Source organism: Coregonus lavaretus (assembly GCF_964263955.1).
Source record: "Coregonus lavaretus genome assembly, contig: HAP1_SCAFFOLD_334, whole genome shotgun sequence".
In the NCBI taxonomy this organism is placed as follows: Eukaryota; Metazoa; Chordata; class Actinopteri; order Salmoniformes; family Salmonidae; genus Coregonus; species Coregonus lavaretus.
The window spans coordinates 253,722-278,832 of record NW_028160098.1 but is presented as its reverse complement, the minus strand read 5'-3'; the positions used below and the strand labels follow the sequence as shown (position 1 = coordinate 278,832).

The 25,111-nt window shown below is 42.0% G+C and overlaps 1 protein-coding gene and 1 long non-coding RNA gene across 2 annotated transcripts in view; one reads left to right on the top strand and one right to left on the bottom strand.

Moving 5' to 3' along the window:
* LOC311122154 (uncharacterized protein) overlaps window positions 1-25,111 on the bottom strand; it is a gene marked incomplete at both ends in the record, with an annotated part of 314,006 nt that overhangs the window by 229,765 nt on the left and 59,130 nt on the right. The gene's annotated exons all lie outside the window — the stretch shown is intronic.
* LOC311122167 lies at window positions 5,400-10,340 on the top strand. The gene is made up of 5 exons (XR_014612388.1): window positions 5,400-5,466; window positions 6,269-6,340; window positions 7,816-7,871; window positions 8,674-8,745; window positions 10,213-10,340. It is a non-coding gene; the product is annotated as an uncharacterized lncRNA (long non-coding RNA).

The window sequence follows — 25,111 nt, the reverse complement described above, 5'->3', positions numbered from 1 at the left end:
TAAAGACCAGGCCAAAGAGATAGAGGGAAAGAGAAAGGAGGAGGAGGTGCTGTCTAAAGAAGAGCAGCGCAGGCTGAGGAATGAGAAGGCCTTACAGGAACACCTGGACAGGGTAGAGAATCCGGAAAGGACAGGCAAACAGACCAGACAACCACAATGTAAAGGTAGGACCAGGCAAAGTGACAAGGGACTCAAACACAAAACATTTCATTCTCTGTGGTTTAATAGCAAAGAGCACCATCGTGCTTTTCCTAAAGTTAGGTTGGTGCGTAAAACCCTTAAATTCAAATAAGCAATAAAGTGTGATGGTCCGCAATCAAAAAGATGTCGCATAAAGCTGACGTAATTTTTTTTGTTTTTTGTTTTTGTCTTTTTCACTGCATGAGGGATAGCGTACCCAGATGTTTCTGCTCTCTCTCTCTCTCTCTCTCTCTCTCTCTCTCTCTCTCTCTCTCTCTCTCAGATTTCTCTGTGTTTTCCACGAGCAGTCAAGGCGTGGCCAAGGTCCCCCAGGTTCTGCAGGTCAAAGTGAGTAATAAAAGTGAGAGTATCCAAAAGAAAGATGGGAATGACAAAGTAACAGCGCCAAAGACAGAGGCAGAGCTCCTTATGGACAAATTTGAGAGGATGGCAGAAGAGGAGAGAATTTGGCCTTGTCAGAAGGATAGGAGAGATAAAGACCAGGCTAAAGAGATAGAGGGAAAGAGAAAGGAGGAGGAGGTGCTGTCTAAAGAAGAGCAGCGCATGCTGAGGAATGAGAAGGCCTTACAGGAACACCTGGACAGGGTAAAGAATCCGGAATTGACAGGCAAACAGACCAGACAACCACAATGTAAAGGTAGGACCAGGCAAAGTGACAAGGGACTCAAACACAAAACATTTCATTCTCTGTGGGTTAAAAGCAAAGAGCACCATCGTGCTCTCCCTAAAGTTAGGTTGGTGCGTAAAATCCTTAAATTCAAATAAGCAATAAAGTGTGATGGTCCGCATTTAAAAAGATGTCGCATAAAGCTGACGTCATTTTTTTTGTTTTTGTTTTTGTCTTTTTCACTGCATGAGGGATAGCGTACACAGATGTTTCTGCTTTGCATCCTTCAGGGTGGTTTAGCATTACGTTGTACTCAGACGATGCCATCTTAATCCCCATGGGGAGGCTAATAAAACTGTATTACATTTAAGTAACAGCAGTGTATCTCACTAAGGTACTGAGTTATGTGTGACTACTCCTCTGGTGCATTGAAACAGCCTATAGGACTTAACTATACTTTTACTGCTGTGTGTTATTGTCCTATCAAATCTCCATTCATATATATTCCTTTTCTGTCCTTAGATTACTCTATTTTCACTGCATCAGGGCTAAAGAGAAAGGACCCGCATGATCAACAGTCAGCAAAATGCAAAGGTAAAACATGAAGGGGGAAAGAGAGGGACAGACTTTTCACAAAGTATTTGATGACACAGTGCAAAGATAAAAAGGACGAGAGATCTAGAGAGAGGGAGACAAAAAAGGACAAGAGAGAGAGACAGAGAGAGAGACAGAGAGAGAGACAGAGAGAGACAGAGAGACAGAGAGAGAGACACAGAGAGAGAGAGAGAGACAGAGACAGAGACAGAGACAGAGACAGAGACAGAGACAGAGAGAAACAGAGAGAGAGACAGAGAGAGAAACAGAGAGAGAGACAGAGAAAGAGAGAGAGAGAGAGAGAGAGAGAGAAAGAGCGAGACAGAGAGAGAGAGACAGAGAGAAATTCATTATTAGAGAGCGGACCCCATACTTCGCTGCCATATAGAGCACTTGGTTCTATAACTGATTGAGCCAGAATCTAATTGGAATTTCGATTTTAATATTCCTTTTAATGGCTCTTCTTGCTTTGTCTCTCAGCTCATTCACAGCCATGTGAAAGCTACCTGTGTTGCTGATATTTAGTCCTAGATACGTGTAATTTTTGGTGTGTTCTAATAGAACTGTGTCCAAATAGAATTTATATTTGTCATCCTGATTTCCTGACCTTTTTTTGGAATATCATTATATTCATTTTTTTTTAGATTAACGGTCAGAGCCCAGGTCTGACAGAACCTGTGCAGATGATCTAGATGCTGCTCTAACCCCTCCTAAGTGGGAGACAGTTGCACCAGGTCATCTGCATACAGCAGACACTTGATTTCAGTGTTGTGTAGGGTGAGACCAGGTGCTGCCGATTCTTCTAATGTTTTTGCCAATTCATAGAGGTTAAATAGTGTTGCACTTATTGGGCTGCCCTGTTTCACTCCACGTCCCTGAGAGAAGAAGTCTCGGCTTGTTGCCGATTTTAAGTTGTTTTTAGTGTACATTGATTTAATAACATCATATGTTTTCCCTCCAATACCACTTACTATTCGTTTGTAATAAAATACCTTAGTGCAAAATTGAATCAAATGCTTTCTTGAAGTCAACAAAACACGAGTAGATTTTGCCTTTGTTTTGGTTGACTTGTTTGTCAATTAGAGTGTGGAGGGTGTAAATGTGCTCTCTCTCTCTCTCTCTCTCAATTCAATTTCAATTTAAGGGCTTTATTGGCATGGGAAACGTATGTTAACATTGTCAAAGCAAGTGAAGTAGATAGTAAACAAAAGAGAAATAAACAATAAATATTAACAGTAAACATTACACTCAGAAGTTCCAAAAGAATAAAGACATTTCAAATGTCATATTACGTCTATATACAGTGTTGTAACGATGGGCAAATAGTTCAAAATTATTTTTGGGTCTGTGTAATCTGAGGGATTCCACCACATTTTGTGGGCCGGCGGCCTCTCTCAATAGCAAGGCTATGCTCACTGAGTCTGTATATAGTCAAAGCTTCTCTCTCTCTCTCTCTCTCTCTCTCTCTCTCTCTCTCTCTCTCTCTCTCTCTCTCTCTCTCTCTCTCTCTCTCTCTCTCTCTCTCTCTCTCTCTCTCTCTCTCTCTCTCAGAATTCTCTGTGTTTTCCACGAGCAGTCAAGGCGTGGCCAAGGTCCCCCAGGTTCTGCAGGTCAAAGTGAGTAATAAAAGTGAGAGTGTCCAAAAGAAAGATGGGAATGACAAAGTAACAGCGCCAAAGACAGAGGCAGAGCTCCTTATGGACAAATTTGAGAGGATGGCAGAAGAGGAGAGAATTTGGCCTTGTCAGAAGGATAGGAGAGATAAAGACCAGGCCAAAGAGATAGAGGGAAAGAGAAAGGATAAGGAGGTGCTGTCTAAAGAAGAGCAGCGCAGGCTGAGGAATGAGAAGGCCTTACAGGAACACCTGGACAGGGTAAAGAATCCGGAATTGACAGGCAAACAGACCAGACAACCACAATGTAAAGGTAGGACCAGGCAAAGTGACAAGGGACTCAAACACAAAACATTTCATTCTCTATGGGTTAAAAGCAAAGAGCACCATCGTGCTCTCCCTAAAGTTAGGTTGGTGCGTAAAATCCTTAAATTCAAATAAGCAATAAAGTGTGATGGTCCGCACTCAAAAAGATGTCGCATAAAGCTGACGTCATTTTTTTTGTTTTTGTTTTTGTCTTTTTCACTGCATGAGGGATAGCGTACACAGATGTTTCTGCTTTGCATCCTTCAGGGTGGTTTAGCATCACGTTGTACTCAGACGATGCCATCTTAATCCCCATAGGGAGGCTAATAAAACTGTATTACATTTAAGTAACAGCAGTGTATCTCACTAAGGTACTGAGTTATGTGTGACTACTCCTCTGGTGCATTGAAACAGCCTATAGGACTTAACTCTACTTTTACTGCTGTGTGTTATTGTCCTATCAAATCTCCATTCATATATATTCCTTTTCTGTCCTTAGATTACTCTATTTTCACTGCATCAGGGCTAAAGAGCAAGGACCCGCATGATCAACAGTCAGCAAAATGCAAAGGTAAAACATGAAGGGGGAAAGAGAGGGACAGACTTTTCACAAAGTATTTGATGACACAGTGCAAAGATAAAAAGGACGAGAGATCTAGAGAGAGGGAGACAAAAAAGGACAAGAGAGAGAGACAGAGAGAGAGACAGAGAGAGAGACAGAGAGAGACAGAGAGACAGAGAGACAGAGAGAGACAGAGACAGAGACAGAGACAGAGAGAAACAGAGAGAGAGACAGAGAGAGAAACAGAGAGAGAGACAGAGAAAGAGAGAGAGAGAGAGAGAAAGAGCGAGACAGAGAGAGGGAGACAGAGAGAAATTCATTATTAGAGAGCGGACCCCATACTTCGCTGCCATATAGAGCACTTGGTTCTATAACTGATTGAGCCAGGTTCTAATTGGAATTTCGATTTTAATATTCCTTTTAATGGCTCTTCTTGCTTTGTCTCTCAGCTCATTCACAGCCATGTGAAAGCTACCTGTGTTGCTGATATTTAGTCCTAGATACGTGTAATTTTTGGTGTGTTCTAATAGCACTGTGTCCAAATAGAATTTATATTTGTCATCCTGATTTCCTGACCTTTTTTTGGAATATCATTATATTCGTTTTTTTTTAGATTAACGGTCAGAGCCCAGGTCTGACAGAACCTGTGCAGATGATCTAGATGCTGCTCTAACCCCTCCTAAGTGGGAGACAGTTGCACCAGGTCATCTGCGTACAGCAGACACTTGATTTCAGTGTTGTGTAGGGTGAGACCAGGTGCTGCCGATTCTTCTAATGTTTTTGCCAATTCATAGAGGTTAAATAGTGTTGCACTTATTGGGCAGCCCTGTTTCACTCCACGTCCCTGAGAGAAGAAGTCTCGGCTTGTTGCCGATTTTAAGTTGTTTTTAGTGTACATTGATTTAATAACATCATATGTTTTCCCTCCAATAACACTTACTATTCGTTTGTAATAAAATACCTTAGTGCAAAATTGAATCAAATGCTTTCTTGAAGTCTACAAAACACGAGTAGATTTTGCCTTTGTTTTGGTTGACTTGTTTGTCAATTAGAGTGTGGAGGGTGTAAATGTGCTCTCTCTCTCTCTCTCTCTCAATTCAATTTCAATTTAAGGGCTTTATTGGCATGGGAAACGTATGTTAACATTGTCAAAGCAAGTGAAGTAGGTAGTAAACAAAAGAGAAATAAACAATAAATATTAACAGTAAACATTACACTCAGAAGTTCCAAAATAATAAAGACATTTCAAATGTCATATTACGTGTATATACAGTGTTGTAACGATGGGCAAATAGTTCAAAATTCTTTGTGGGTCTGTGTAATCTGAGGGATTCCACCTCATTTTGTGGGCCGGCGGCCTCTCTCAATAGCAAGGCTATGCTCACTGAGTCTGTATATAGTCAAAGCTTCTCTCTCTCTCTCTCTCTCTCTTTCTCTCTCTCTCTCTCTCTCTCTCTCTCTCTCTCTCTCTCTCTCTCTCTCTCTCTCTCTCTCTCTCTCTCTTTCTCTCTCTCTCAGAATTCTCTGTGTTTTCCACGAGCAGTCAAGGCGTGGCCAAGGTCCCCCAGGTTCTGCAGGTCAAAGTGAGTAATAAAAGTGAGAGTGTCCAAAAGAAAGATGGGAATGACAAAGTAACAGCGCCAAAGACAGAGGCAGAGCTCCTTATGGACAAATTTGAGAGGATGGCAGAAGAGGAGAGAATTTGGCCTTGTCAGAAGGATAGGAGAGATAAAGACCAGGCCAAAGAGATAGAGGGAAAGAGAAAGGATAAGGAGGTGCTGTCTAAAGAAGAGCAGCGCAGGCTGAGGAATGAGAAGGCCTTACAGGAACACCTGGACAGGGTAAAGAATCCGGAATTGACAGGCAAACAGACCAGACAACCACAATGTAAAGGTAGGACCAGGCAAAGTGACAAGGGACTCAAACACAAAACATTTCATTCTCTGTGGGTTAAAAGCAAAGAGCACCATCGTGCTCTCCCTAAAGTTAGGTTGGTGCGTAAAATCCTTAAATTCAAATAAGCAATAAAGTGTGATGGTCCGCACTCAAAAAGATGTCGCATAAAGCTGACGTCATTTTTTTTGTTTTTGTTTTTGTCTTTTTCACTGCATGAGGGATAGCGTACACAGATGTTTCTGCTTTGCATCCTTCAGGGTGGTTTAGCATTACGTTGTACTCAGACGATGCCATCTTAATCCCCATGGGGAGGCTAATAAAACTGTATTACATTTAAATAACAGCAGTGTATCTCACTAAGGTACTGAGTTATGTGTGACTACTCCTCTGGTGCATTGAAACAGCCTATAGGACTTAACTCTACTTTTACTGCTGTGTGTTATTGTCCTATCAAATCTCCATTCATATATATTCCTTTTCTGTCCTTAGATTACTCTATTTTCACTGCATCAGGGCTAAAGAGCAAGGACCCGCATGATCAACAGTCAGCAAAATGCAAAGGTAAAACATGAAGGGGGAAAGAGAGGGACAGACTTTTCACAAAGTATTTGATGACACAGTGCAAAGATAAAAAGGACGAGAGATCTAGAGAGAGGGAGACAAAAAAGGACAAGAGAGAGAGACAGAGAGAGAGACAGAGAGAGAGACAGAGAGACAGAGAGAGAGACACAGAGAGAGAGAGAGAGAGACAGAGACAGAGACAGAGAGAAACAGAGAGAGACAGACAGAGAGAGAAACAGAGAGAGAGACAGAGAAAGAGAGAGAGAGAGAGAGAGAGAGAGAGAAAGAGCGAGACAGAGAGAGAGAGACAGAGAGAAATTCATTATTAGAGAGCGGACCCCATACTTCGCTGCCATATAGAGCACTTGGTTCTATAACTGATTGAGCCAGATTCTAATTGGAATTTCGATTTTAATATTCCTTTTAATGGCTCTTCTTGCTTTGTCTCTCAGCTCATTCACAGCCATGTGAAAGCTACCTGTGTTGCTGATATTTAGTCCTAGATACGTGTAATTTTTGGTGTGTTCTAATAGAACTGTGTCCAAATAGAATTTATATTTGTCATCCTGATTTCCTGACCTTTTTTAGGAATATCATTATATTCGTTTTTTTTTAGATTAACGGTCAGAGCCCAGGTCTGACAGAACCTGTGCAGATGATCTAGATGCTGCTCTAACCCTTCCTAAGTGGGAGACAGTTGCACCAGGTCATCTGCGTACAGCAGACACTTGATTTCAGTGTTGTGTAGGGTGAGACCAGGTGCTGCCGATTCTTCTAATGTTTTTGCCAATTCATAGAGGTTAAATAGTGTTGCACTTATTGGGCAGCCCTGTTTCACTCCACGTCCCTGAGAGAAGAAGTCTCGGCTTGTTGCCGATTTTAAGTTGTTTTTAGTGTACATTGATTTAATAACATCATATGTTTTCCCTCCAATAACACTTACTATTCGTTTGTAATAAAATACCTTAGTGCAAAATTGAATCAAATGCTTTCTTGAAGTCTACAAAACACGAGTAGATTTTGCCTTTGTTTTGGTTGACTTGTTTGTCAATTAGAGTGTGGAGGGTGTAAATGTGCTCTCTCTCTCTCTCTCTCTCTCTCTCTCTCAATTCAATTTCAATTTAAGGGCTTTATTGGCATGGGAAACGTATGTTAACATTGTCAAAGCAAGTGAAGTAGGTAGTAAACAAAAGAGAAATAAACAATAAATATTAACAGTAAACATTACACTCAGAAGTTCCAAAAGAATAAAGACATTTCAAATGTCATATTACGTCTATATACAGTGTTGTAACGATGGGCAAAGAGTTCAAAATTCTTTGTGGGTCTGTGTAATCTGAGGGATTCCACCTCATTTTTTGGGCAGTGCCTACGGCGGCCTCTCTCAATAGCAAGGCTATGCTCACTGAGTCTGTATATAGTCAAAGCTTCTCTCTCTCTCTCTCTCTCTCTCTCTCTCTCTCTCTCTCTCTCAGATTTCTCTGTGTTTTCCACGAGCAGTCAAGGCGTGGCCAAGGTCCCCCAGGTCAAAGTGAGTAATAAAAGTGAGAGTGTCCAAAAGAAAGATGGGAATGACAAAGTAACAGCGCCAAAGACAGAGGCAGAGCTCCTTATGGACAAATTTGAGAGGATGGCAGAAGAGGAGATCATTTGGCCTTGTCAGAAGGATAGGAGAGATAAAGACCAGGCCAAAGAGATAGAGGGAAAGAGAAACGATAAGGAGGTGCTGTCTAAAGAAGAGCAGCGCAGGCTGAGGAATGAGAAGGCCTTACAGGAACACCTGGACAGGGTAAAGAATCCGGAATTGACAGGCAAACAGACCAGACAACCACAATGTAAAGGTAGGACCAGGCAAAGTGACAAGGGACTCAAACACAAAACATTTCATTCGCTGTGGTTTAAAAGCAAAGAGCACCATCGTGCTCTCCCTAAAGTTAGGTTGGTGCGTAAAATCCTTAAATTCAAATAAGCAATAAAGTGTGATGGTCCGCACTCAAAAAGATGTCGCATAAAGCTGACGTCATTTTTTTTGTTTTTGTTTTTGTCTTTTTCACTGCATGAGGGATAGCGTACACAGATGTTTCTACTTTGCATCCTTCAGGGTGGTTTAGCATTACGTTGTACTCAGACGATGCCATCTTAATCCCCATGGGGAGGCTAATAAAACTGTATTACATTTAAGTAACAGCAGTGTATCTCACTAAGGTACTGAGTTATGTGTGACTACTCCTCTGGTGCATTGAAACAGCCTATAGGACTTAACTCTACTTTTACTGCTGTGTGTTATTGTCCTATCAAATCTCCATTCATATATATTCCTTTTCTGTCCTTAGATTACTCTATTTTCACTGCATCAGGGCTAAAGAGCAAGGACCCGCATGATCAACAGTCAGCAAAATGCAAAGGTAAAACATGAAGGGGGATAGAGAGGGACAGACTTTTCACAAAGTATTTGATAACACAGTGCAAAGATAAAAAGGACGAGAGATATAGAGAGAGGGAGACAAAAAAGGACGAGAGAGAGAAAGAGAGAGAGACAGAGAGAGAGACAGAGACAGAGAGAGAGACACAGAGAGAGACACAGAGAGAAAGAGACAGAGACAGAGACAGAGAGAAACAGAGAGAGAGACAGAGAGAGAAACAGAGAGAGAGACAGAGAAAGAGAGAGAGAGAGAGAGAAAGAGTGAGACAGAGAGAGAGAAACAGAGAGAAATTCATTATTAGAGAGCGGACCCCATACTTCGCTGCCATATAGAGCACTTGGTTCTATAACTGATTGAGCCAGATTCTAATTGGAATTTCGATTTTAATATTCATTTTAATGGCTCTTCTTGCTTTGTCTCTCAGCTCATTCACAGCCATGTGAAAGCTACCTGTGTTGCTGATATTTAGTCCTAGATACGTGTAATTTTTGGTGTGTTCTAATAGAACTGTGTCCAAATAGAATTTATATTTTTCATCCTGATTTCCTGACCTTTTTTTGGAATATCATTATATTCCTTTTTTTTTAAATTAAAGGTCAGAGCCCAGGTCTGACAGAACCTGTGCAGATGATCTAGATGCTGCTGTAACCCCTCCTAAGTGGGAGACAGTTGCATCAGGTCATCTGCATACAGCAGACACTTGATTTCAGTGTTGTGTAGGGTGAGACCAGGTGCTGCCGATTCTTCTAATGTTTTTGCCAATTCATAGAGGTTAAATATTGTTGCACTTATTGGGCAGCCCTGTTTCACTCCACGTCCCTGAGAGAAGAAGTCTCGGCTTGTTGCCGATTTTAAGTTGTTTTTAGTGTACATTGATTTAATAACATCATATGTTTTCCCTCCAATACCACTTACTATTCGTTTGTAATAAAATACCTTAGTGCAAAATAGAATCAAATGCTTTCTTGAAGTCTACAAAACATGAGTAGATTTTGCCTTTGTTTTGGTTGACTTGTTTGTCAATTAGAGTGTGGAGGGTGTAAATGTGGTCTCTCTCTCTCTCTCTCAATTCAATTTCAATTTAAGGGCTTTATTGGCATGCGAAACGTATGTTAACATTGTCAAAGCAAGTGAAGTAGGTAGTAAACAAAAGAGAAATAAACAATAAATATTAACAGTAAACATTACACTCAGAAGTTCCAAAAGAATAAAGACATTTCAAATGTCATATTACGTCTATATACAGTGTTGTAACGATGGGCAAAGAGTTCAAAATTCTTTGTGGGTCTGTGTAATCTGAGGGATTCCACCTCATTTTTTGGGCAGTGCCTACGGCGGCCTCTCTCAATAGCAAGGCTATGCTCACTGAGTCTATATATAGTCAAAGCTTCTCTCTCTCTCTCTCTCTCTCTCTCTCTCTCTCTCTCTCTCTCTCTCTCTCTCTCTCAGATTTCTCTGTGTTTTCCACGAGCAGTCAAGGCGTGGCCAAGGTCCCCCAGGTCAAAGTGAGTAATAAAAGTGAGAGTGTCCAAAAGAAAGATGGGAATGACAAAGTAACAGCGCCAAAGACAGAGGCAGAGCTCCTTATAGACAAATTTGAGAGGATGGCAGAAGAGGAGAGAATTTGGCCTTGTCAGAAGGATAGGAGAGATAAAGACCAGGCCAAAGAGATAGAGGGAAAGAGAAAGGATAAGGAGGTGCTGTCTAAAGAAGAGCAGCGCAGGCTGAGGAATGAGAAGGCCTTACAGGAACACCTGGACAGGGTAAAGAATCCGGAAATGACAGGCAAACAGACCAGACAACCACAATGTAAAGGTAGGACCAGGCAAAGTGACAAGGGACTCAAACACAAAACATTTCATTCTCTGTGGTTTAAAAGCAAAGAGCACCATCGCGCTCTCCCTAAAGTTAGGTTGGTGCGTAAAACCCTTAAATTCAAATAAGCAATAAAGTGTGATGGTCCGCACTCAAAAAGATGTCGCATAAAGCTGACGTCATTTTTTTTGTTTTTGTTTTTGTCTTTTTCACTGCATGAGGGATAGCGTACACAGATGTTTCTGCTTTGCATCCTTCAGGGTGGTTTAGCATCACGTTGTACTCAGACGATGCCATCTTAATCCCCATGGGGAGGCTAATAAAACTGTATTACATTTAAGTAACAGCAGTGTATCTCACTAAGGTACTGAGTTATGTGTGACTACTCCTCTGGTGCATTGAAACAGCCTATAGGACTTAACTCTACTTTTACTGCTGTGTGTTATTGTCCTATCAAATCTCCATTCATATATATTCCTTTTCTGTCCTTAGATTACTCTATTTTCACTGCATCAGGGCTAAAGAGCAAGGACCCGCATGATCAACAGTCAGCAAAATGCAAAGGTAAAACATGAAGGGGGAAAGAGAGGGACAGACTTTTCACAAAGTATTTGATGACACAGTGCAAAGCTAAAAAGGACGAGAGATATAGAGAGAGGGAGACAAAAAAGGACGAGAGAGAGAAAGAGAGAGAGAAAGAGAGAAAGAAAGAGAGAGAGAGAGAGACAGAGAGAGACAGAGAGACAGAGAGAGAGACACAGAGAGAGAGAGACAGAGACAGAGAGAAACAGAGAGAGAGACAGAGAGAGAAACAGAGAGAGAGACAGAGAAAGAGAGAGACAGAGAGAGAGAGAAACAGAGAGAGACACAGAGAGACATAGAGAGAGAAAAAAGGACGAGAGAGAGAAAGAGAAAGAGAGAGAGAGAGAGAGAGAGAGAGAGAGAGTCAGAGAGACAGAGAGAGAGACACAGAGAGAGAGACAGAGACAGAGAGAAACAGAGAGAGAGACAGAGAGAGAAACAGAGAGAGAGACAGAGAAAGAGAGAGAAAGAGAGAGAGAGAAACAGAGAGAGACACAGAGAGACATAGAGAGAGAGAGACAGAGACAGAGAGAAACAGAGAGAGAGACAGAGAGAGAAACAGAGAGAGAGACAGAGAAAGAGAGAGAGAGAGAGAGAGAGAGAGAGACAGAGACAGAGACAGAGAGAGAAAGAGAGAGACAGAGAGAGAAAGAGCGAGACAGAGAGAGAGAGACAGAGAGAAATTCATTATTAGAGAGCGGACCCCATACTTCGCTGCCATATAGAGCACTTGGTTCTATAACTGATTGAGCCAGATTCTAATTGGAATTTCGATTTTAATATTCCTTTTAATGGCTCTTCTTGCTTTGTCTCTCAGCTCATTCACAGCCATGTGAAAGCTACCTGTGTTGCTGAAATTTGTCCTAGATACGTGTAATTTTTGGTGTGTTCTAATAGAACTGTGTCCAAATATAATTTATATTTGTCATCCTGATTTCCTGACCTTTTTTGGAATATCATTATATTTGTTTTTTTTTAGATTAACGGTCAGAGCCCAGGTCTGACAGAACCTGTGCAGATGATCTAGATGCTGCTGTAACCCCTCCTAAGTGGGAGACAGTTGCACCAGGTCATCTGCGTACAGCAGACACTTGATTTCAGTGTTGTGTAGGGTGAGACCAGGTGCTGCCGATTCTTCTAATGTTTTTGCCAATTCATAGAGGTTAAATAGTGTTGCACTTATTGGGCAGCCCTGTTTCACTCCACGTCCCTGAGAGAAGAAGTCTCGGCTTGTTGCCTATTTTAAGTTGTTTTTAGTGTACATTGATTTAATAACATCATATGTTTTCCCTCCAATACCACTTACTATTCGTTTGTAATAAAATACCTTAGTGCAAAATTGAATCAAATGCTTTCTTGAAGTCTACAAAAGACGAGTAGATTTTGCCTTTGTTTTGGTTGACTTGTTTGTCAATTAGAGTGTGGAGGGTGTAAATGTGGTCTCTCTCTCTCTGTCTCTCTCTCTCTCTCTCAATTCAATTTCAATTTAAGGGCTTTATTGGCATGGGAAACGTATGTTAACATTGTCAAAGCAAGTGAAGTAGGTAGTAAACAAAAGAGAAATAAACAATAAATATTAACAGTAAACATTACACTCAGAAGTTCCAAAAGAATAAAGACATTTAAAATGTCATATTACGTCTATATACAGTGTTGTAACGATGGGCAAATAGTTCAAAATTCTTTGTGGGTCTGTGTAATCTGAGGGATTCCACCTCATTTTGTGGGCAGTGCCTACGGCGGCCTCTCTCAATAGCAAGGCTATGCTCACTGAGTCTGTATATAGTCAAATCTACACTCTCTCTCTCTCTCTCTCTCTCTCTTTCTCTCTCTCTCTGATGGTATTAACATCCTCCATTTTCCTTTGTCTTGTCAGATGTCTCCATGGTTACTGCAACTGAGTCAAAGACTCTGAACCCTCAGAAGGACCAGCCAGCAAAGTGCAAAGGTAAAGACCAGGGCCCGGTTTCCTGATAGCGATGGAACTTAAGCTTACTAGTGTTTTAACGATGCATCGTTTTTTTAATGGCCGAAGATGTCACATGCGTTTCCCAAAACACCATGCAGAGAGAACCTTCACTAAGTGCGTCATTGGAGTAGGTCTCGATACTGATCGAAAGAAAGGCAGGGCTGCTATATGATCAGATTTCTCCATTTAAATCTTACCTTAACATTATAATTATTCCACAATACTGATGACGGATCAGCTCCTAGAGAGCCATTACCACCTTATGGCTGCAAATATTGAGGCGGCTTATTCTAATGCTTACCCTATAATAATGCACTAAATCACAGATTCATTTGGCCCATCAGTGCGCACATGTTGTTACACATCATGAAATATATTGAGGTAAAAATTACAGACAGTGTAGCCTACAAATAGAAGTAAATTGACTGAACATGAAATTGATTTCAATATGATTGAAATATAGGCCTATACAGCCAACTGGATTTTTTTTCTAATGCAGTCATCTCGGTTTTCAGTTGAAGCATATTTTTATCCTTCGCTTGTTGAATTGCAAAGATATTGGCAACTTTGTATTTGTAGTCAACTTCCTGCCGAAGTTATCATCAGTCACAGAGAGACAGATAAACAGCTTGATTCTATGTTTTGCGGATGTCTTCTGTGTAGAAAGTGACGCGGAAGGGCAAAAAAGAATCTAACGACGCATTTAGATGTCTGATATCAGTGGAGTTTTCTGGTTGAATCACCCTTCTTTCCACCCAATTTTGTTTTTATGGGATGACGTTGAATCAACATCTCTCTCTCTCTCTCTCTCTCTCTCTCTCTCTCTCTCTCTCTCTCTCTCTCTCTCTCTCTCTCTCTCTCTCTCTCGCTCTCTCTCTCTCTCTCTCTCTGATGTCTCTATATTTGCAGCTGGGAAAAATCGCTTTGCTAAATTCTTGAAAACCCTTGTGTGCAGAAAAACGAAGGCATAATGCATAGGTAAGAGAGGAGAATGTTACAACTCAGAGAATGTTAAAGCTGATGACTGAAGTTTGTTTGACACACAGTATTACATGATTCTAACAATGATACCTTTTTGTATTTTTTCAGTTCCTGACGTTTCCTTGCTAACAAGTGACCTCTGCAATGTTACAAATATTTTCTGAAATTCATTCTCATTCTTTCCCTTGTTTTCTATATCCATTTCTATATAAAATTCTTCAAGCATTATAAAATAATAAAAATAATTTTAGCATCAAATGTTTGTGTGTGCACATTCTTTTTAAGGGTCAGGTCAAGACCAATTCTTTGTTCTGTGTTTTGCTAGAGAGAAACTGTATGGATATTAGCCCAGATTCCTAACCTCTAGTTTTGCCAAGACTTTCAAAAAAAAATTGTCACCAGCCTTAGATTCTCAACAATTATTTTGTCGCATTAGACTTGAAAGATATGCTAAGAGAATTGAGCGTGCCAGAGAAAATGGTCTCTAATGGTCTCTAATGTATCCACAGTTTTGTACTCAAAGCATTCTTTCTCTCTTTAGATTGTCACAGATGGTTGTGGCCATAGAGCTCGCCAGTTTGTAGTCCTAAAAACTGGAAATGAAACCTCATTCACAGATAGGGGTCTACCTGTGCCTGAGCACCTGCCCTTTGCCCTCCCACTCACAAGTGCCCTTTTGGTGGTATATTTATACTTTTTTGTATACAGTTTTTGCCATTGTTGTTCTAAACCCACTGTCCGCAAGTTGTCGTCAAGTTCCCCACACCCCACCCCCACCCCATCCATGGTTGGTTGCGCCTGTTTCCCAGTCTGCCCTGTATGGAGATTGCACCCGTCCAGTATCCAAACATGCATGGCTTGAGATGTATATATATCTATCTCTCTCTCCCCCCCCCCCCCCCCCCCCTCTCTCGCCCTCTCTCTCTCGCCCTCCCTCTCTCTCTCGGCCTCTCTCTGTCTCTGTGCATGCCAATACATCAGCTAAATGGAGATAGAAGTCAAATGCCTATATGTCAGCATGAATACATATTCAAACACATATTCTCAGCTGGATAATGCTGTGGGATAGTGCCCTCTAGTTCAGGATGTGATCAATAATCCAGTCTATTAAAGTAGGTGTATATAGAAATCAGCCACAGGGCTGTCTGCCTCACAGACATTCTGAGTACGTACCGTATGTTATTGAGAAATAGGTTCTGGGGGATCCTTGCCAATTGGATGAGGAGACAAAGAAAGGAGACCAGGAAAAGAGACTAGGAAAGAAAGTCAGCTCCCATTGCTGGGACACATCACGAGACATGAACCCTGATGTCAAACGTACTCTTAGATGGCTGTTCTCTCTCCATACAAGCTGTGAGGGTCGCATGAAAGCTCAGCTGAAATTAACAGGATCAGATATGCCCCCGGTTGCCAGCTTGAAGGTTGCCAGATTGACGGTTGGCAGATTGACGGTTGCCAGATTGAGATTTACAAAAAAATGCCCTGGCTCATCTATCCAGACTAGGGGGTATTTCTCCTGAGCTTCCTCCTCAGAAGTGTGCATTCACACACTTGATACAGCATAGCCTACATATCTTCATTTTCATTTCATGAGGGAGTTGGGGAATGCTTCTGGGATTGTGCATTTGTTGCTTAAGACGGGGTATGTTATAAGATGTGTGTTTGATGCCATTTTTTGTTATTCTGTAAATGTCTTGTTGGCACAGATACAACTTAATAGGTCATTTAGTTATTGTGTAAATGTCTGGTTAGCACAGATACAACTTAATAGTTGTATAGTAATAATAACAGATACAACAACTCCCACGTGGAGTTCCAGGTCTCAGGCAGCCTCTGGAACTGCCGTTCTGCTGCCAACAAGGCAGAGTTCATCTCAGCCTATGCTACCCTCCAGTCCCTCGACTTCTTGGCGCTGACGGAAACATGGATTACCACTGAAAACACTGCTCCTCCAACTGCTCTCTCCTCGTCTGACCATGTGTTCTCGCATACCCCGAGAGCATCTGGTCAGCGGGGTGGTGGAACAGGAATCCTCATCTCTCCCAAGTGGACATTCTCTACTCCTCATCTCTCCCAAGTGGACATTCTCTCTTTTTCCCCTGACCCATCTGTCTATCTCCTCATTTGAATTCCATGCTGTCACAGTCACTAGCCCATTCAAGCTTAACATCCTTGTCATTTATCGCCCTCCAGGTTCCCTTGGAGAGTTCATCAATGAGCTTGACGCCTTGATAAATTCCTTTCCTGAGGATGGCTCACCCCTCACAGTTCTGGGTGACTTTAACCTCCCTACGTCTAGCTTTGACTAATTTCTCTCTGCCTCCTTCTTTCCACTCCTCTCCTCTTTTGACCTTACCCTCTCACCGTCCCCCCCTACTCACAAGGCAGGCAATACGCTTGACCTCATCTTTACTAGATGCTGTTCTTCTACTAATCTCACTGCAACTCCCCTCCATGTCTCCGACCACTACTTTTAGGGGTGTAACGATTCGTTTTAACAACGATTCGATTTGTATCACGATTCGTGGTTGTCGATACGATTCAAGGACGATATTGGTTCATTTAGAACGATACGATCCGAAACGATTCAGTGACTTGAAATCGATTCAGTAACCTTTTAGCCAAAAATTCAACCAGTGTGATTGAAATAAATACCTGGATACTGGACAGTGCAGGTGAAGTTTCCTAGATTCCTGTTTCTTGTAATGGAATCAGGTATCAATTAATTATGAATATATATAAACAAGTAAACAACAATGAATGGCAAATGGATTCACATTTTATTTGAATAAAGTGCAACCAACATCTCTTCAGGTTGAATTAACAGTAGGTTTACCTGCTACTTCTGCTTTTGTTTTTCAACATTACAATACAAATACAGTATTAATATCAAAAATAAAGTGCAACCAACATCTCTTCAGGCTGAATTAACAGTAGGTTTACCTGCTACTTCTGCTTTTGTTTTTCAACATTACAATACAAATACAGTATTAATATCAAAAATAAAGTGCAACCAACATCTCTTCAGGTTGAATTAACAGTAGGTTTACCTGCTACTTCTGCTTTTGTTTTTCAACATTGCAATACAAATACAGTATTAATATCAAAAATAAAGTGCAACTAACATTTCTTCAGGTTGAATGAGCAGTGGATGAACCTGCTACTACTCTCATTTTAATAAACAAACAATATTCAACAAAAGATCAAGGGTAACCTACTAGGCTACTCTTCAATGACTACAGATTTTTTTTCAAAAATATCAACTGATCAACATGATCTGGCTGCAGAACACTTCTCTGTGCGTTCACTATGTCGCCAGCAGTACTAAAAACTCGTTCTGCTGGCACACTGGTGCCTGGAATGCACAGGTACCGTTTAGCAAGGGTGGAAAGTACAGTTAGCTCTTTCTCCTGAGATCTCCACCACTTCATGGCATTTTCAGTCAAAGGCAACGCATCTTTTGCTCGGTACTTTAACACCTCTGCTCTGGCTGTCTCGCTTGTGGATTTTCTTTCTCTTTGGGTGAAGGAATCGCCAAACAGCGCATCTAAGGCTTTCTTCTTACAAGGAGGTGACTCATTTGGAGCTACAATATAAGAAATATATTTCCAAATATAGTCATGTTTCTCATTAATACAAAACAACAACAATCTTTTATTGGTATCACATGAAACACACCTGTGGTCTCTTCATTGAATCCTGACAGCTTTGTGCTTGAGCTTCCCTCGTCTTCCTCCTGATTTCCCATTGCTTCCATCTATTGATGTAAGAATGTGTGAACTGTTCAAATTTCTGCTCTGTAATACTGCACACATAAATTTAGAGGAAGATAAAGAACAGATGAGATTTGAGAGAGGACAAATGAAAGGGGAGAAGAGAAAAGAGCAGAGGAAAGAGGAGAAGAGTTACCTGGTGGGACACTTCTGCCTCAAAAACCAGTTTTGTGTAGACGTGTTCTCTGTCCTCTTTTTACAGGTAGGGCAGTTCTTTAAATCGCGGGTCCAACGCTGATGCTGTTTAAAGAACAAGAATATTGCATTCATTGCATTATTAAATTAAGTTGACCTGAAATTGCAAGTGATGACCACCTCCTCATACACAAAATAATCAGAAGATTCAACTTTAGTATGTTTAAAAGAAATGTGGCACAGTGATGATGTAAAGCCACCATGAACTAAGAATTGTATTGCAGATATCTTGTTTACTTTTCCATATGAAAAAACAACTCAAATTCAAACTTGAAAACGCAAATGTGTGGCATTTTACAAATTAATACAGTCTAATAACCTAAAATATTAACCAAGTTGATTTTAATTAAGACTCCAAATTAATTACCTATGTTGAGAGCATCTTGGGTGCCTCTGTAGCGTGTGGAGAGGTCACTGGCCATCACCCTCTTAATCTCTGCAACCAGGGTTGAGTCGTCTTCGCATGGCTGTAGGTGTTTCAGCAGTTTTGCTTGAAGAGGAGCAATTACAGAGAGAGTTGGCTGGTCTTCTTCACACATCACAGTGGTTGCCATTTTGACAGGACCCATCAACTGAACAATGTCATCCATGTTGGCAATATCACTCTCACTCAGCGTGCCTACATCTGTGACCCCCTTTCGTAGATCCTTGGACATCAGAGTTGCCATTATAGCTGGCTGTTTTTTCAAAAAACGTTCAAGCATTTCGAATGAACTGTTCCATCTGGTGATTATGTCTTGGATCAGTTTATGTTTTGATAAATCCATCAGAGTTTGTTTTTCCTGTAGGGCGTGACATGCAATCGGGCTGCGGTGAAAATATCAAAAAAAAATTCTTACTTTCCCCAACAACCTGGAAGCACGGTCCACCCCCAAACCCTTCTGCGAGGCAAGGTTGAGTGTATGTGCGAAGCAGGTAATGTGTGGACTGAACTGGGCTTCTGCACCGGCCACAATCATATTCCTGGCGTTATCTGTGACGATGGCAGGATTCTTGTCGTAGATTTTCCACTCCATGCAGGCTTCACGCAGTAACGCGCCAATATTTTTACCAGTATGGGCTTCATTTAAAACTCTGGTTAGCAGAACAAAGGTCTTCATTTTCCACTCCTGATCAATGTGATGAGAGGTAATTGTCACATACCCTTGATTTGAGCATGACGTCCAGCCATCTGTCGTTATCGCTACTCGTTCAGCTTGAGAAAGCGACAGCTTCACATCATTCTTAGTACTTTCGTACAATGCAGGAATAACCTTTTCTGAGAAGTGTGGTCGGCTTGGTATTGTGTACCTTGGCTCCAATGTTTGAATCATTTCACGGAATCCCGGATTTTCAACCACACTGTAGGGTCGCATGTCTTTGCAGATAAACTTGGCAATTGTTGCCGTGATGTTTTTCGCCCGAGCTGAGTTTTGGCCTAGTCTCTGACTAAACATGCAGGCGAGACCTGAGGCTTCTGCAGAGTTGACTTTACCTTTCGCTGCTGTAGCAGCGGGAACGCTGCAAGAGGTGCCTGGACGGTCGGTGTGGTGTGAAATCCCATGGCGCCTTAGTAGGTGGTTGGAGAGATTTGTCTTGTTGCCGTTGTACTTTACTTGACCTTTACATATCCTACAAACAGCGAGCGACTTATTTAGAACATCTCCGTCTTTGCAAAAGCCAAAGTGTTTCCACACACTGGACCGCAATGGTGGCTTGATAATTTCTCGCTCGTCGGCTTCTCCTCTGTCGTCCGCCATGCTATGTTTTGTTGTCTTTGCGCCTTTGCACTGCTGCTGGCGCGGGGCGATGACGTCACGGATAAGCAGACTGAATCGAGTAATGTTTAAAGCCTTTATCATTAAAAGTGCTAAGAAAAAACATCCATATAAAGTCTGGCGTGCTTAAACCCAATGGGTTATTTCCTAGTATCGATTCAATCGATTTATTACATTTTAAAACGATGTTAGATTGATATATGTTGTCCAAAGGCCCAACTCGCCGAGCGATGTAGTTGGATCATAGGAATATAAATCGATACATCGTTACACCCCTAATTATTATATATATTTTTCATACTGGCCCTCATGGGAATCGAAACCACAACCCTGGCATTGCAAACACCATGCTCTACCAACTGAGCTACATCCCTGCCAGCCATTCCCTCCCCTACCCTGGACCAATTGTGCGCCGCCCCGTCGCTGACGGCTACGACAGAGCCTGGATTTGAACCAAGATCTCTAGTGGCACAGCTAGCACTGTGATGCAGTGCCTTAGACCACTGCGCCACTCGGGAGACTATAGAAAGCAGACAACCTCAATATGGTTCCATTCCTGTAGTTATCAGGACACATGGGGTGTGGAACTATTATCTCCTTTCTAAGTTTGAACTTGTCCACTTCCCTTCATGGATTTAAAAGGAAATGACTGGTATATGTAAACTCCCTCTACCCCAATGCCAACACCAATCCAATGCTGTACAATTAATTCCATAGCTTAACATGGGAAATGCTCACTGCCTCCCATAAGAGTCATTGAAGCGTTGGATGAGATAGGACCCTGCCTTCACCAGGGGATATTTGTTGGACCCGTCACAACAGGTGAGGAGGGCCTCATCCTCCAGCTGCAGAAAGAAAGCCAGGGACTGCCTTGTGCTCCAGTCTCCAGCAGGGGGTAGCAAAACCCTATGGACCTGAAAGGGAAAGTGAGGAGTAAAAACCTAAGGTGAATTTACATTGATGTTTCCATAGAGACCTGAGTCATATTCACTAGGCACCAAACTGAAGATAATTAGCTGAAAGTCATCATTAACACTATACAGAGTGTAGCCTATGGATATAATATGTTATCATATAATATAATACAATGATCTTTGACATCATTCAGTAATTGAGTCATGTAGGGGATGGATGATCTTGGACATCGTTCAGTAATTGAGTCATGTAGGGGATGGATGATCTTTGACATCGTTCAGTTCTTGCTCTGACGGGTCTGAGTTTGTGTGAGGGGCGTGTTTTTCTTTCAGAGGTTGTGATGATTGGTTGGGGTAGGAAGTTCCTGTTGTCAGACTGGAGGAGATGATGGTCAAACTGGAGGCAGACTGTTGGGTTCTTCTCTCAATCAGGGGTCAGAGGTTGAGGGTTCAGTGTGCTGATGCATAGCTGCTGTATCATGTGTGACTTTATACATCTCAATTTGATTGAAATTACAGCTTGAATACTCAGTGAATGCATCTGAATAGATAAGGCCTGACAAAATACTAACTCTATTTGCTGTGGTCTACATCCTGGGGTTTACCCATGACATCCTCCAGTATTACTACCATCACCACAGCAGCTAGATAACTGTGGTCTACATCCTGGGGTTTACCCAGGACATCCTCCAGTATTACTACCATCACCACAGCAGCTAGATAACTGTGGTCTACATCCTGGGGTTTACCCAGGACATCCTCCAGTATTACTACCATCACCACAGCAGCTAGATAACTGTGGTCTACATCCTGGGGTTTACCCAGGACATCCTCCAGTATTACTACCATCACCACAGCAGCTAGATAACTGTGGTCTACATCCTGGGGTTTACCCAGGACATCCTCCAGTATTACTACTATCACCACAGCAGCTAGATAACTGTGGTCTACATCCTGGGGTTTACCCAGGACATCCTCCAGTATTACTACCATCACCACAGCAGCTAGATAACTGTGGTCTACATCCTGGGGTTTACCCAGGACATCCTCCAGTATTACTACCATCACCACAGCAGCTAGATAACTGTGGTCTACATCCTGGGGTTTACCCAGGACATCCTCCAGTATTACTACCATCTCCACAGCAGCTAGATAACTGTGGTCTACATCCTGGGGTTTACCCAGGACATCCTCCAATATTACTACCATCACCACAGCAGCTAGATAACTGTGGTCTACATCCTGGGGTTTACCCAGGACATCCTCCAGTATTACTACCATCTCCACAGCAGCTAGATAACTGTGGTCTACATCCTGGGGTTTACCCAGGACATCCTCCAATATTACTACCATCACCACAGCAGCTAGATAACTGTGGTCTACATCCTGGGGTTTACCCAGGACATCCTCCAATATTACTACCATCACCACAGCAGCTAGATAACTGTGGTCTACATCCTGGGGTTTACCCAGGACATCCTCCAGTATTACTACCATCACCACAGCAGCCAGATAACTGCCGATGCAAGACTCTAAGCCAAACATACTGCAAGCCAAACATGTTGAATAGCAGGTTTATTCATAGGGTCACAGTCATCATGTGACTCCCTAATGGATTACAATGAAAACCTTGTAGACTGATGTAGGACACTTTTATCCAAAGGTGAATGTCTTTAAACTGCATTTTTCTCATGATGTATAGCATGTGTCAAAGAATTCAAGTTGGGAACCACTATGTCAAATTCTCCAAACATGTTTAATCCATCATGTGACACCTGCAGTGGCGATTTTAGCATGTAAATCTTGGTGGGGCAAATAAATAAAAAAGTGGGATGCATGCCAGCAAAGCCACTACACAACACAACACTAAACAATACATTAATTGCACTATAACGGTGACAAACGGTGCCCACAAACTGCTAGAGCCTCCATAAAGCTGTCCCAACAGCTGTCCCAACAGCAGTCCCAACAGCAGTCCCAACAGCAGTCCCAACAGCAGTCCCAACAGCTGTCCCAACAGCAGTCCCAACAGCAGTCCCAACAGCAGTCTCAATACCTTACCACTGCTACACCTGGCTATCAGTGGAGCCTTGTCTGGCAGCGAAACAGTTCATTCAGCCTCATTTGCTGCCTTTTAAAAAATATATAGCTGATATGGCTGACTTGCTTAAACAAATGTGGTTTCTACTGACAATTGAGATGTACAAACTATGGCAAAAGGGGACGACAAGCGGATAAGAGGCAATCCGTAATTTTGATTAAGACATTAATGAGCGATCTAGGACGGAGGTAGTCAATATAACTATTTGTTCAGCACTTTTGAAATGTACAGCGACAGAATTTAGAACATGGGCCATTCTTACAGTGTTTTCCCTGTACACCAAGTCAGAAGCGTAGGATAAATAAAGGGGGCATTTAAGCAGACAATGAAAGCTCTTACAATATTCGATGATTACATTTCTCTAAAACAGGTTATAGGCTATATGTGCACCACCAAGTCAGAACAGTAGGCGAAATTAAGAGGTGAAAATATACCAAATTATTAGGGTGAGGCACATGGGCTACTAACAGCTTACTACACAACATACATCTCCCTGGCATATTAAATCATTTATGCAGCAGCATACAAGACATGTTTGGACTCACCTTGTTGTGCTGTGCTCACTAGAACAGGAAGGTGGCGTGGCGGTCCTTCGTGGGCAAATGTTGTCTCTCAAACTTTGTCATCAAAGTCTGGCATTCTCTGGATTTATGGTGCTTTCAAGACAACTGGGAACTCAAAGAAAAAAAGGTTGAATCATGATGATGTCAGTGATCTTCAGGTCGTAGCTCTAGAAAGATGCCAGAGTTCCCGATTTACAATTCCGAGTTTGATGAAAGTTCAAAGCGTATTTTCCCAGTCGTAGCTCGTTTTTCCCGAGTTCCCAGTTGACTTGAACTCACTAAAGTCCGATTTTATTTTATTTAATAAAAATAAAAAAATTGGGGGGGGATGGATCAGCTTAATATTGCAGATAGATTGTATCTTCTATCAATGTAATTGTCTGCATCACTTCCAATCCCCCATGTTTTTTTATACAGTGGGGAAAAAAAGTATTTAGTCAGCCACCAATTGTGCAAGTTCTCCCACTTAAAAAGATGAGAGAGGCCTGTAATTTTCATCATAGGTACACGTCAACTATGACAGACAAATTGAGAATTTTTTTCTTCAGAAAATCACATTGTAGGATTTTTTATGAATGTATTTGCAAATTATGGTGGAAAATAAGTATTTGGTCACCTACAAACAAGCAAGATTTCTGGCTCTCACAGACCTGTAACTTCTTCTTTAAGAGGCTCCTCTGTCCTCCACTCGTTACCTGTATTAATTGCACCTGTTTGAACTTGTTATCAGTATAAAAGATACCTGTCTACAACCTCAAACAGTCACACTCCAAACTCCACTATGGCCAAGACCAAAGAGCTGTCAAAGGACACCAGAAACAAAATTGTAGACCTGCACCAGGCTGGGAAGACTGAATCTGCAATAGGTAAGCAGCTTGGTTTGAAGAAATCAACTGTAGGAGCAATTATTAGGAAATGGAAGACATACAAGACCACTGATAATCTCCCTCGATCTGGGGCTCCACGCAAGATCTCACCTCGTGGGGTCAAAATGATCACAAGAACGGTGAGCAAAAATCCCAGAACCACATGGGGGGACCTAGTGAATGACCTGCAGAGAGCTGGGACCAAAGTAACAAAGCCTACCATCAGTAACACACTACGCCGCCAGGGACTCAAATCTTGCAGTGCCAGACGTGTCCCCCTGCTTAAGCCAGTACATGTCCAGGCCCGTCTGAAGTTTGCTAGAGTGCATTTGGATGATCCAGAAGAGGATTGGGAGAATGTCATATGGTCAGATGAAACCAAAATAGAACCTTTTGGTAAAAACTCAACACGTCGTGTTTGGAGGACAAAGAATGCTGAGTTGCATCCAAAGAACACCATACCTACTGTGAAGCATCGGGGTGGAAACATCATGCTTTGGGGCTGTTTTTCTGCAAAGGGACCAGGACGACTGATCCGTGTAAAGGAAAGAATGAATGGGGCCATGTATCGTGAGATTTTGAGTGAAAACCTCCTTCCATCAGCAAGGGCATTGAAGATGAAACATGGCTGGGTCTTTCAGCATGACAATGATCCCAAACACACCGCCCGGGCAACGAAGGAGTGGCTTCGTAAGAAGCATTTCAAGGTCCTGGAGTGGCCTAGCCAGTCTCCAGATCTCAACCCCATAGAAAATCTTTGGAGGGAGTTGAAAGTCCGTGTTGCCCAGCGACAGCCCCAAAACATCACTGCTCTAGAGGAGATCTGCATGGA